We start from the raw sequence: 14,785 nt of genomic DNA on the forward strand, positions 1-14,785 counted from the left end.
ATACTCTGCTGAGGGGAGCAGCGGGCAAGACAGGAGAAGTCTACCATGCCATGTGGGTTTCTCCCTGGACAGCCGGGATCGAACCTGCGCTGCAGAGGCTGCAGACAGCTTCACAGTGCAGCGCTCAACTGCCTGCACCACCGGGGAGGCCCAATTGGTTGCTGTTCTTACAACTCTGAAAGTTGCACAAAACCAACAGTAAAGCAAATGAGTCTTTTCCACAGAAATGCAAATGAATTTTGCAGGAGGAGGTGCAAATGATTATTGACCTGTGGCTATTGAGCAGTTTTTCATCTATTTGTAAATTCATTTCCTGGTGGCCTATATATGGATTGCTCTTTGGATTCGCCTTGAACCAGATATAACATCGCCCTGGTCCCCATTTTAAATAATAAGTTAAAATCTTTGACATAGATTTATTTTACATTTACATGAATGTCATGGTTTTTTGCTGTTCCTTGCCACAATTTCCTCTCTTCCAAGCTCTCCTCTGATGACACCACCTAAATTTTTCTGTCTCCCACATAAGTCAGGCCTGGGATCTCTGGAGCGTCTGTCTTTTCATATCCATCCACTCACATTTATTGAGCACCCAGTGTTTGCAGGGCTCCACAGACACATAAGGAAGAAGACCAGGCTCTGCCTTCCCAGGCCAGAAGGGACACTCTAACCCTTTACAAGGGGCTTCAGGCCCCCATTTGATCTGTGCGAGGATCCTGCAAGGCACCAGTCATCACACCTCCATAGGAAGGAAAACTGAGGCCCGAAGAAGTGAAGTAGCCCCCACAAGAGTGGACCCAGGGCTCAAAACCAGGTCTCCAAACCTATTAGGGCTTAAATATCCACTCCACTACCAGCAACTGCCCATACCCACACTGGAGACCACTGAGAGAGACTGAACCCCTCTATCTCACTAAGCAGCCCGGCCCCACATGGGCACCAGAGGAAGGAGGAGACAGGGAGAGAACTTACTCAGTTTTTAACCGAATACCTTCCTGGCCCTTTGAAGGTGTTTGCCGACACTGGCTGCTGTGCCAGGCTGAGTCACACAAAATCAATGATGCTTGCTAATGAGGAGCGCAGCACCAGGAACGCTGACCTGGGCACCTCATTTCCCTCAGGCTCTGGGAACTACTTCTTCCAAAACCTAACCCTTACCCTCTCCTCCCTCCCCTCATAGCCCCACCTGTCTGTTAAGGCCTCTCAGGAGACCAGAGAAAACAGGAGACCAGAGACTTGAGTGGAGAGAGGGCTCCAGGGCAGAACAGAAGCAGGTTGGGGCTGAGAGGAAGTCATGGGAGGCCAGAGGACCAATAGTGGCTCCAGCCACAAGAGCAACCTCCTGCCCCCACAGGTGACCTATTCCCCAAAGACAAGAACACAAAAGGGGGGCCTCCCTGGTGACACAAGGGGTTAAGCACCGCCCTATGAAGCAATCCGCAGCCTCTGCAGCACAAGTTTGATCCCCGGCTGGCCAGGGAGCACCAACATGGCACAGCAGACCTCGCCTGTCCCGCCCGCTGCTCCCCTCAGCAGTGTATTTCAGTTAGTCTGCCTGTTCTGTTCCCCACTCTGTCTCTGGAGAATCTTCTCACCCCTGCATCTCTGGCCTGTCCCCCAGCTCTCGTATGCATAAATAAATAAATCTTTTAAAAACACACACACACACAAAAGGAAGCCAGTAGGACTCCCCCACCCCTTGGGTACTGGCCAGGAGGTCTGGGGAGAAACAGCAGGAAGCCCGAGCTCCAGGCTCTCGAGGCTCTCAGGGGACAGAGGTGGCAAGAGAGACAAGGGTGGGGGTGAGGCCCTTTCCATAAAACTGCAGCAGGGAGTTTGAAAGAATAAGAGCTAACACTGCTCACCCACCAAGACCCAGCAACTCCTGTTCTAAGCAAATTATATACTTGAGTCATTTAATACCCACAACACTGTACCCATTTTACAGTCCAGATAACTGAGGCACAGAGATATAAATGAACATACCCAAGACCATGCTGTGGTAAGTGGTGGAGAAGGAATTCAGATCCTAGTAGACAAGCTGGTATATTCTCCAGTTTCCACCACGCTGAATGTGGGGGTCACTCAGTATTCAACAAGTATTTAGGCGGGACACACTGAACGGACACGTTGACTCAGCATTTGGAAGCAGTACACAGCAGAGAGAGCTCCTGCTTTCACAGAGACCACAGTGTAGGGGGCTCCTAATGCTGGGGGTGCTGTTTTACATTGTCTCTAGACATGTACAAAGAGTCTCCCCATAGCAGCCAGGGATTGAAATCCTGTCTCTCTGCTATCATAAGTGTGGTTCCTCCTCACCTCACCCCATCCTACTGGTTAGGTATTAGCACTGTGCTTTCAGGGGTGGGGAAGAAGATCAGAGGGCAAGTGAGCTAGCCAAGGTCTCACATTTTGGAGTGCTCAGGTGGATTTGAACCCTCAACTATGGAGCCCCGCAAAACCAAGCCTGTGTTGCCCAAGGTCTAAGCAATTACTGCAGGTGCTGAGCAGGTGGGCAGTGGTTGAAATAAAGTTTGAGGTGCAATTTAATCTGTAAATGAAGCTGCCCACCCCCACCCCACACTGGGTTGCATTTTTGTCTTGGGTGCATTTGGGGGAAAGATGGAGCAAAGCGCAGGGGAACAAGCCCGCAGGGGTCGACGTGGCCCACGACAGGGGGGATGGCAAGCAAGGGAGGCCCGCTGGGTGTTGGAAAACGGGGTGGCGCGGGGGCAGGGGCAGGCTGGGCCATAGCTGGAATGGGTGTGGTGGCTTCCCTGGTCTCCATGGTGATGAGAGGGGGGAGTGGAGGAGAGGGAGGGGAGGGGAGAGGCTTCTGCATTGATCTCGCTCCAGTCAGATTCAATCCCGAGTGAAAATGGATTTTTTAATGCGTCTATTAGCTGCTTTGAAAACGCAAATTGAGTTCAGGAGAGACGGAGGCCGCCATCAGAAAACAATTTGGCGTCAGACGCCCTGGGGGTTGGGGGAGGGGGTGCCCAGCACGGAGTACCCCCTAAGCCTGAGTTTATCTTTGGTGAAGGGGAAGGGAGGAGGTACCCAGGAGCATTTACTCCTCCCCAATCTCCAGGGTACCTGACTGATCCCCCAAATTGGGCCAGTTTTACTACAAAAATAAGCAAATTGCAGCCCCAGAGGGAAGCCAGTCCCCCGGAAGGGCACAATCCCTGAAGGCTTCCCGATTAGGCAGGATTTAAGGCGAAGACGCATACTCAGCAAATCCCAGCAAGTTTCTGCCCAGTGTTTTACAATTTACAAAAGGCCCTTAGTGGATCTCTTAGAGAGAATGGGTGTAGGAGCTCATTATACGGTTAAGGAAACTGAGGCTGGGGAAGCCCATTGCCAAGGTCACTCAGGCAGGATCAAAATTGGAATTTCCATTCCTTGTTTTGTTTCCATTCCCACAGACCCGCTTCTCTGGGAGGGAAAGAAACTACAGGAGCCCACCTGGGCCAGAAGGCCTGGAAAGCGGAGGACTGTTTGACTGTAACTGCCATTGGGGAGCAGGGCCGGCCCCTCAATCAATTTTAAGAGGCAAGGAGGAGAGGATCCAGAAGAGGCAGGAGGTAGGGGGAAAGATGGAAGGTGGGCGTTAGATACATAGTTCTTTCATTGTCATTTGCTCTGTCTGGAGCCTTCTTTGCATATGCAAATGAGTTCATCCTCCTGCAATTACACAGTAATCGGGAACAAATTACCTTCTTGCTGTTTACTTTCTTCGGTATCCTTAATTAATCCGGTTATTAGACAATTAATGAAGCTTGTTTGGTGAGAAATTCATAGCAAGAACAGAGAAGGTGTGTGTGTGTGTGTGTGTGTGTGTGTGTGTGTGTGTGTAGGGGAATAGGAGATGCTGCACTTATCCTGAAATAGAGGTGGTCCCTGGGTTCCCTCAGCCTTCTCAGCCTCTCTCCTGCTTTCCACCATTTCCTGCATGCATCCAGCCCCTCCTCTCCTTTCCCCCACCCCACCATTCCCAGCTTTCTCTTACAGCCCCTCACCTCCTCCCAGGAAGACTTTGTGGGTTGGAAAGGTAGCCGCAGTGTACTCCTGAATCCCTTGCAGTCATTGACCCCAGAGTGGAGGTCAGAGGTGAGTGCCCAGGTGTTCTCATTCACCCCCAGGCAAGCACCTCAACTCTCACTGCCTGGTATTTGCTGCCCTCCCAGCCTGGGTCTGAGCAGGAATGTCCTTCCTCACCCTACCCCCCCCCCCCCCACAAGGGAGAAGTAGCCTCCCACCAGGGGTAAGTCAGGACTCTGCCCAGACACCCACACACATGGGGCTGTGAAACCCCAGACCCAGCTGGAGGGAGCACCAAGATCATAATTCTTGGCATATGCCCTGCTGGCATCCTGAGGACAACTTCCCCAGGTAATTTCTGGGCATCTCAGAGGTGTGTGTTTATGTCCCACAGATTCCTCCCTGGGTCATTTGTAATCTGACTTTTTCTATCCAGCTACTTTAAGATCTCTGTGGGCTTCTGCATTTTCACTGTGATATTTCAAAGTCTGTGTTTCTCCTTATTTACTCTGCTTGAGTTCTTTATGCTTCTTTCCCAGGATTTGTCTTTTTTATCACTTCTGGAAAATTCCTCATTAATCTATTATTAAATTTTGCCTCCTCCACTTCTCTCAATTATCTCCTCTGGAATCCCTAGAAGACCATAGTTAAATTCCTCATTCTGTAGCCCATGTCTTTTTTCCTCTCGTACATATTTTTCTCTGTGTGCTGCATTATGGCTAATGATTTTCTCAAATCTATTTTCCAGTTCACTAACTATCCTTTCAACTGTATCTAATCTGCTGTTTAACCCATCCATTGGGTTTTAAATTTCAACATTATCGTTTTCATTTCTGAGTCTATTTGTTCATTTTCATATTTGCCTGTTTTTTCTGTTAGCATCTTTATTTCTCTAAACATTTTAAACATGCTATTTGCTTAAATACTCTGGACCTGGTCATCCCAATATCTTAAGCCTTTGAAGTCTAATTTTGCCATTGTTATTTTAGCTGATTTGCTCATGACAGATTGTTCCTCTTGTACATTATAATTTTGTATTGCAAACTCAAGCAGAGCCAGGCTCTTTCCCTGGGAATACTGTACAGCAGAAGTCAAGGGTCTGTCCCTCCAAGCTAATGTGCTTTTGCTTCTGCCAGGTGCGCCTTGGAGTTGATTTTACTACTTGCAGTTTCCCAGAACACACAAGTCATGCAAATACTTACCCCACCCCCCTGTGTGGGCTGTCTTATACTAGTGTAAAGGTTTTTCCCTCTACCTAGAGCTCAAGCTAAAATAAACAAATATTCTTATCATTTCTCTCTGCCACTGGATAGATGTTTTTTCTCCATCTTTCCCCAAAAGTATTGCCTTTGAGAATTCTGGGTTTCTGCAGAGGTCTCAATTTTAACTTTGCCAACAGCCTACCTCCTTTTTTCCCTGGGAGACCCTTAACACCCAAACCTTTAGGCCTTTGTTTCTGGGCCTGGACAACTTAATACTCCAAGAAATGGTTCTAATCACAACTGGAGGAGGGAGATGCTACTGGCATCTAGTGGGTGGAGATCAGGGTTGCTGCTGAACATCTTACAATACCTGCCTCAACGACAATAAAAAAAAAATCCAGCCCAAAAAGTCAATAGTGCTGCTATTGAGAAACACTGATCTTGTCATAGAGATATGTGTGCAAGTGACCTTAGGTCTCCCCATAGCTTCAGGGTCTCCTAAGACTCAGCTTCCAGCATTCTCTTTATGTTTGACATTCTAAAGGTTTTTCTCACATCCATTTCTTTTGCAAACACAGTCACACATTTAAAAAAAAATAGTTGTTCTATTTCATAGGAAGTTCTGAGTGTTTTATGGTGGGAGATTTGTCAGGCTTTCCACCTGCCACTCCAGCCTGTGCCCATCTCTCTAACGTTTGCGCCTCTGGCTCTCCTCTCACTCTGTCACCCTCTCCCTCTGCATCAATGAGCACTTGGAAGCCCAGAGAATGTTGCTGAAGGCTTGGGAGGCAATAGAAAGAGCCCTGAGAGGGTGCAACATGCCCACCAGGAGCAGTGATTCTGGGGCTAATGGATCCCCAAATCCCACTCTGTGGGTCCCTGCCTGATTCCATGAGGCTAACGTCTGATTCCACAATCTCCCTCCCCCACAAATCAGCAGGTCTGTTCAGGAAAATGTCCTTTCCTCCACCAGCCCCAGCCCCAAGCAATTCTTGCAGCAGAAATGTTCATCCCTTTCCTGTAGTCTGTGTCTTTCTTATCCAGGGAGGTGTCCAGTGTCTGGCCCACGGGAGGTGTTCAGTAGTGACATGAATGAATGATTGAATGAGTGAGTGAGCAAGTGAATGAGTGAATGTGGCCTGACTTCTGGGCCCACATAAGGGAATCATAATAACCAACCGTAGATTTCCTGAAGTCTGGGCTATTCAGCTTCAAAGTGACAGCATGTTGGGACAGCCATACTTCAGTCTAAATGCACATGTTAGGGAAACCGATTCTCAAATGCTTCAAGGGCACAGCAGGGCTAGGAAGCTTCCAATTTACATGACTAAACAGCACACTTAACCTTGCAAACTACAGCGTCTGTACTCACTTGTAGTGACTGCAGTTTCCTTGAGAATGAATAGGGGTGGGCACTGGCTTGTGCAGAGCTTCGGACACAGCTGGGGCAAAGAAAAGCCAATAGAGTCTGTTCCAGAGCAGCTTCCATCTCTAGAAACCCAAACTTCCACACTTGCAACTGGCCTCTCCGTGCACAAAATGAAACAAGGTCTGTCGTCCTCGCCGCACCCGGAATCCCAAGGTCCTCTCATTCCTTCATCATTTACTAATATTTATAGAGCATCTTCCACATGCTGGCACTGTCTCAGACACTAGTATAGTTAAAAAAAAAAAAAAAAAGGCAGCAAAATCTCTGCCCACTTGGTGCTTCTGTTCCCCTGGGGGAAAGAAACACAGTGTTGTACCCCATGATGTCAGGAAGTGGTAAGATCTATGTGGGGGCCTCCCTGGTGGCATAAGGGGTTAAGCATCACACTATGAAGCAATCCGCAGCCTCTGCAGCACAAGTTCGATCCCCAGCCGGGCAGGGAGCAACCTACATGACACAGCAGACCTCTCCTGTCACACCTGCTGCTCCCCTCAGCAGTGTATTTCAGTCAGTCTGCTTGTTCTGCTCCCCACTCTGTCTCTAGTGAATCCTCTCACCCCTCACACCTCTGGACTGTACCCCAGCTCGTGTATGCATAAATAAATAAATCTTTTTTAAAAAATCTATGTGGGAAGACACTGAATGAGTGAAGGAAGGGGGTGCCCTTTGTGGGGTGGTCAGGAAGCACCTCTTTACGAAGTTAACTTAGTTCCTTGAAGTAGAATGAGTCCTCACTTACTTATCTTCGATAGGTTCTTGGAAACCACACATTTAAGTGAAGCAACTTGTAACGAAACCAATGTGATCACAAGCTAATTACTGAAAACAAGAGTCATGGCTTATTTCTGGTCACAGAAACATCCTCCAAATGAAGACCTAAAACGCTTCTAATATTAAGCCATCATTCATTCATTTCCCCACCCCGTGTCTTCCAGTTCAGCGCGCAGGAAGGGAACCTACCCTGGACAGGACACTTCCCTCGAGGGGTACCCCCCACACTCCCGAACCCCCACACTGCCTCAGACCGGGGCAATTGAGACAGGGCAATTGAGATGCGCCACTGAGCCCAGTGCCTATCTTTGGGTGTGGGAAGGAGTTGCGGCACCCAGAGAGAAGCCAAGCAGAATGGGGAGAACGTGCGAACCCCACACAGCACTAACGCCACTGAGAATTAATTCGTTTTTTTCTCATCAACATTATAACCAAACATCGTTATTCTCATGCTGCAATTATGGGAGAAGGTTCCCTGTTGAAGAACAGCAATGAGGTGTTCAGGGAGAGTGGGGAGGCCACGTGTGTGCAGTGAGGAAGGGGCAGAAAGGAAGAAAACGAGGCCAAGAAACACGCCAGGGCCTGACCTCCCCACCCCAAGGCTCAAGGGCCCTGGCCAGAGGCCTGAGGTTTATTTTAGGTGTGGGTTTTGCGCAGGACATAAAAGAATCCCATTTACATTTTCACAAGATCCCTGTGGCTGCTTTGGGGCGGGGGGGGGGGGGGGGGCAGGGGCAGGGGCAGCGGGAAGGGAGGGTCACTTAGGAGGGCGTTTAAATACTGCAGACTAAGATTTCTATGTAAAAGTGGTTTACTCCGAGTGGGGAGAGGCAGTGGGATGTTGAGCTTCCTAAAGGGCAGCCCTGGGGACCTGCTGACACACTGGATGAGGGCTAGGGGTGGGGGTCAAGGTTGAACCCAAGGCTTCTAACCATGAGGATGGTGGGTCCTTTATTGGAGGGCTGGGGACAGAGCAGCAGGTGGGAGGGGAGCCAAGAGTCTGGACCAGAACATGCTAAGGCAGAGGTACCCGGTAAGGAAGTTCGGGTCATGCTGCCCCCAAAATGTGGCACCTTGGCACAGTAAATATTTTAAACTAAGGGGATTTGAGAAAACAGCAGAAGCAGGAAGGTCTCTCTGACTTCACCCCACCCAACCCTTGTAGCCTCCTGTGAGAAGTTCCTTTGTCTCTGAAGACAAAGGGTGATCTGAATCGGCACAAACAGGCCTCCATAAGTGCCCCCTACTTCACTACACTTACCCCATACTCTGTGACCCCTTAGATTTCTGCTCCACTGCCACTCTTCATCAAAGCTACATAGAAACGCTCGGTTCTCATTTTCCTTCTGGTTTTCATTTCCTTACGGCGCTTGTGTCATGTAAATCATATTAAATAAATTTGCATGCTTTTCTCCTGTTGATCTGTCCTTGTTAGTTGTCAGACACAGCCAGGGAACCGCAAAGGGTGAGGGGCAAACTTTCCCTCCCCCATACTAACGGAGCTGGGGAGTAGACTGAGGGGGCTGGCCCTACGGATCAAGTTCAGTGCAAAGGCAGGGCAGGAGATACACGAGTTTGGGAGCCTCAGACACAGGGCCTGATGAGAGTCCCTGGGCAGGGGGCACAGTTGGAGAAGCAAAGTCTGTGGCCTGAGTCTGGACACACAGCCACTTCAGATGTCACTGAAGGTGCATGCCATGCCCATCCTGCTTAAAGCTTCCCAGTGGCCTGCCAGTTGCCTGCCACCAGGCATTGGGTGACCTCCCCTTTGGGCCCTCCACCTCAATTCCATGCTACAACTCCTCAATCACTATCAACAGCCCTTAGCCTCTTTCTGTTTATTAAACTTTCAGACCCCTTCCCACCTCAGTACCTTTGCACATGCTCATCCCTTAGCCTAAAATACTCTCTTTATCACCCCTCCCCACCACACACACACACACACTATTCCAATGACTACTTCCCTTTCTTTTGGGCCTCATCTCAAAGGCAGCTTCCTCAGAGAGGCCTTCGTTGATTCCCCATTCTAATATACACACCCACACACCATATTCTTTTTCATGGACCCTATTCTTTTTTTCAGATCCCTCATTACAAACCATAATTATCTATCAGTGCTTTGATCTGAGAAATGTCTCTCTCCTCCACTCCCACTTGACCGTAAGGTCTGTAAGACAAAGAGCCTTACCTGTCTTACTGCTGTTACAATGACATACTCATTGGATGATGAATGACTAGGGAACAGAAACTATGATCCTGTACTACATTCCCAATAGTGCACCAGTTTTCAGCACACCTGACTGTGGTAGCCATCATCACTGCTAAGCAATATTTCTAGTTCTCATCTCCTTCTAGGCCAATAGGATTACATGTTCTCACACCCTTGAAGTCAGATGAGGTTACAGGACTTGCTTTAGCTGATGCATTATGAGTGGAGACCATGTATGGAAGCATTTGGGGGCTGGTGTGAAGCTGTCTATGTTCTCTTTCCCAGCCATGACAGTGTGGAAATGACGGTATCATAAGATGGAGAACATTCCATCATCTGTGGCCCCTGGGTAACGATGATAAGCAGAGCCCTCTCCTTCCCTGACCCATGGGGACAGGTAGATAAAGCAAGATTCTCTAAACCTTTGTGTCTTCAAGTGATTGGGAATTTGTGTTTGTTAGCACAGCACGACCAGCCCACCTGGCTGGGAGTTAGCTCCTTGAATTCTCCCAGCAACTCCACAATGTTCTCTCCATGCCCACTAACCAGAATCACTCACCCACGATATATTGATTGAGTCCTCACAGGAAGGAACCTGAGTGCATTAGTTCAAGTAAATGCTAAGCTACTGCTACAAAGACTGCAAAATATAATGGTTTAAACAAGATAGAAGTTGAGTTCTTCCCAACATCACCATCTAGAGCTAGGTGACCCTAGGCTATAATGGGACTCTGTCTTCCCGTCAACTTGGCTTCAGTTTTGGAGCTCAAGGTGGCTGCTTTGGCTTCTGCCATCACAGCCAGAGGGAAGGGGACATATTCTTTTTAAAGATGTAACCATGAAGCACAAGCCTTCACTCCCCCCCCCCAGGAGCTGCCCCATCTGGTCACCCAAGCCAGCACCCAAGCCAGCTGTAAGCCCTCCACTACCCTCCACATCTGATCAAGTCCTTTCTCTCCAGACCCCCACCCTCACTAGATACACAGCAGTGGTCTCCAGCAGTAGTTCTCCAAGCCTCCAGGGCTTCTAATCCATCATCCATACCAATTTGTACCTCTAACCAGGCCATGCTCTCTGTAGTCCAGGCCACTGGGCAGGGCACTTCCCCTCACCCTGCCCACTTCTCTAGTGTCATCTCCCTCACTCAACTATAATGTCCTTACATGATTCTTCTTCCCAAACATCATATTGTGTGTCACCTCTGTCCCTTTGCTCAACCCTGAAATAGCCTTTCCTGTCTCCTGTACCCCAAAACAGTACTTCCTTCATAGAGTTGTGAAGATGAAATCCCTCATGTCCTTTAGGGATCCGAGATCAGTTCAGGTATTTCTCCTTCAAGAAATGGAGTAGGAGATGCTTCTCTGAGCTCCTGGGGCATGGACTGACTCTCCACTTCTCAATGATTCCATCAAGCTAGTTGTTCCACATCTCTAGTCATGAGCAGTGGCCCTGGCACAAAACAGTACTTGAAAAACTTGAGTGGAGAAATGAGTGGTAGCAGCAGAAGCCAATAGAGAGGAAGTATGACGTGGAGGCTAAAGGCAAGTACTGGAGCAGACCGCCTGGGTCCAGGTCCTCACTCAACCACCTCCTGGCTGTGCACACCTATGCAAGTAACTTAACTTCTCTGAGCCTTAATGCCTCTACCTGTAAAGTGAGACCCAAAACAGTACTTCCCTCATAGAGTTGTGATGATGAAGCAATTCTATTCATGTTGAATTTAGAATAGTATCTAGCACTGAGATAGCCCTCCTTGTTAGTAGACCAAGGTCATTGAGGAACCTCTGATGAAAATGAACAAAGAATAGCCTGAGCAGATTTGCATCATAGAAAGGCAGGAGACACTTCCACTTGCAAGCAAAATGAAGTAGCAGGACCAGATTTACCCTCCTGTCTGAAACAACAGAAAAATGAATACAATATACTAAACTATGGCTTTTAAGATATTGCACATTAAGCAATAAATGACAATAAGCCCTAAGACATGAGTAACAAATGAGGCAAGTCCTACAGTTGTCCCACATAGTGCACACAGAGCACTTCCATTTGGCACAGGGAGAGGAACCCAGATAGATCCCAGGGTTTCCCATACAGGAGGAGACAGAGCAGGAGCTCAGGGAGACACAGGCAGGTAGAGTTTACAGAATAGAGGCCAGAGATGAGAGAGCAGCACAGAGAGAATCCAGGCCTCCTCGAATGCTCAACTGAATGCTGATCAGGTTTCATTAAGGTAATGAGCAGAGGCTGGTGAGAGGGAACAATCACTAGGGTGACCATGATCCACCAGCTAGAGCAGAAAGCCCCAGAGTTCACAGGACAGAGGCTAGAAAAGTATAAAGATTTGCCTCACTGGTTTGGCAAAAATGAAATCTAAAATATGTTACTTCAATCCCACCTAACAAAGTTTATAAAGCAAGATCCAATGGATCAAACCATTTCCAAGTATCTGAGCAAAACTCTGTACAATGCTCAAGAATATTTATATAGAAATAGTCAGCCACCTAAAAGGTCAAAGTCATAATATCTGGCATCCAAGAAATTATCAGATATACAAAGAAGGAAATCTATCAATTGAAGTCAACCCAGAAATGATACAGATGACAGAATTAGCATATAAGGATATTCTAATAATTATAACTGTATTTCATATGTTCAAGGAGCTAGAGGCAAAATTGACATTTAACTTGAGATGCAGAAGATGTAAAATAGAGTCAAGCTTTTAGAGATGAAAACTACAATGCTGAGATTTAAAAAGCTCTAGATACAATTAACAGCAGATTGGATATAACAGAAGAAAAGATTAGTGGACTTGAAGTCAAAGCAATGGAAACTATATATGCAATGAAATACAAAGAGAAAAAAGACCAAAAAAAATAAATAAAAGGATAACTTGTCATTGAGTTATTGGCCAACTTTGAGGCCTAAATATATGTTAACTAGAAGTCTTTGAAAGAGAAAGACCATTTCAAACATTTTCCCAAATGTTTGAACCAACATTTTTCCAAATACAACAAAATCTATAAACCCACAGTTCCAAGTTCAACAAACAAGTACAAGAAACAGGAAACAGATCTCACCAAGCCATGTCATAATCAAGATGTTTAAACCAGTGATAAAGAGAAAAACTTAAAAGCATCCCGAGGAAGAAGACATATACAAAGGGATAAAGAAAAGGACAATGTTATCTCCTAAGAAAAAACACAAGCCAAAAGATAGGGAGCAACAAATTTTAAAAAAACCTAGAAAAAAAAAACCTTTTAGAAACAGCTGGAAATTGGGATACTGTGCCAACATCTCAGGTGGTCAAGGGAGACTGGGCAGAGAGAATGGGGTGGGGGTATGTCCCACTGATGAGAAGTAGGATGGAGGATGGGGGGAGGGGGGTGGTTCGAGTTTCTGAATTCGGTGGCTGCTGATAAGAAAATGGGGCACACGAAGAGGAATAAATTTAGAAGACTATGGGTTCTACCCAGGGAAGGTTCTGAACGCCCAGTGGGGTACACAAAAAGAGGCTGGGAGAGATACAAATTTGGTTGTTATCTGATGATGTATTATTCGGGATAGGAAAAGCTGTAACTTAGAAGCAAGTAAATCTTAGCATCTTAGCATCTTAGCATTAAAGAAACTTATGTCTTGTTCATAACAGGTCATCATGGGTTGGCTGAGGCTGCCCTTCAGCCGGTGACTCAGGTGCCCTCCACCTTATGTGCCACCGTCTCAACACATGACTTCCAAGGTTGCCACAGCAAGAGAGGAGAGAACATGCCCCCACCCAGAAGCTCCCCACAGGTCATTGGTCAGAACTGGTCACATGACCTCAAACCCATTGCAAGGGAGGCTGGGACATGTCGGGAAAGGACTTGGAGAGTGGGAGAGCACTAAAGCAACAAGTTTGGATGAGAATGGCCATGAAACTTTTGAGAAGAAGAGTGAAGGAGACCAGCCTGGAGCCCAGAGGGAACCCCAGCATTTGAGAAGCAGGTGGTAGAAAAGCAGCCCAAAGCTACAGAGGAGGGTGAAGGGGGTGGGGTGAGGAGAGGAGGGTTGACTATCCTAGGGGACGGTAGGCTCATGGCCCCTCCTGACCGCCTATGTGTGTTTGATGATTCTGTAGTCTTCAAATCATCATCCATGGCCATTATTATCGCTCCTTCACAATTGCAGAAAACGAAGTCCATAGGGCTTCGTGATTAGGTGCTGAGTCTAACCCCAACCCCAGCTTGAGCTTTTCTGTGTCCCCCCATAACCAGCAGGATCCAAGCACAGTTGTCCACCTCCATGGGTACATAGGTGGGTCCTTCTTTCAAGCTACACCCCTGTTTTCTCAAGTATAAGCTTAAAGGGACTGTGTTTGGCGGGTGGGGCTCTGAAAACAATGCTCCCCTAACTTTCCAGGTTGATCAGAATGGTGAAAGGAAGGGTCCTTCTAGGGAGTCCTCAAATCTTTTTTTTAAAGATTTATTTATGCATACAAGAACTGGGGTGTAAGTCAGAGGTGCGGGAGGTGAGAGGGCTCACCAGAGATAGAGTGGGAAGGCAGAACAGGCAGACTGACTGAAATACACTGCTGAGGGGAACAGCAGGCGAGTCAGGAGAGGTCTGCTGTGCCATATGAGATGCTCCCTGGCTGGCCGGGGATCGAACTCGTGCTGTAGTGGCTGCGGATAGCTTCATAGTGCAGTTTTTAACCCCTGTGCCACCAGGGAGGTGGAGCCTCTCAAATCTTGACAAATCCTCTCAAATCTCTGTTTCCTCCTCTGCTCCTGTGTGTGTGTTGTGGGGGAGCAGTGAATGGTCCTTAGGATCTGTCCTGCTTGGACATCTAGTTCTACGTTTTCTTCACTGGGAAGCCCATCTCCACACAGTGGTGGGGTGCAGGGCTGGCGGACCCACCAGCAAAAATTGTTGCTCCCCAACAATTTTTATCATTTCTCCATCCTCTTCCACCACCCACAACCTCAGCAAAGCCCCTTCCTCTGATCACAGACAACCAGAGCTGGAGAAGCCAAAGAAAGGGGCCTGATTTGCATACTCGGGCCCCTCCCCCTCCCTGAGTGTGAGCGCAGTTGCCATAGCAACTGGCCCCAAAAGACTCTTCTTTGCAGTCACCTCCCCTTCTGTACTGCTGGA

Source organism: Talpa occidentalis, unplaced genomic scaffold (genome assembly GCF_014898055.3).
Source record: "Talpa occidentalis isolate TD23 unplaced genomic scaffold, MPIMG_talOcc4v2.1 talOcc4.2, whole genome shotgun sequence".
NCBI lineage: Eukaryota > Metazoa > Chordata > Mammalia > Eulipotyphla > Talpidae > Talpa > Talpa occidentalis.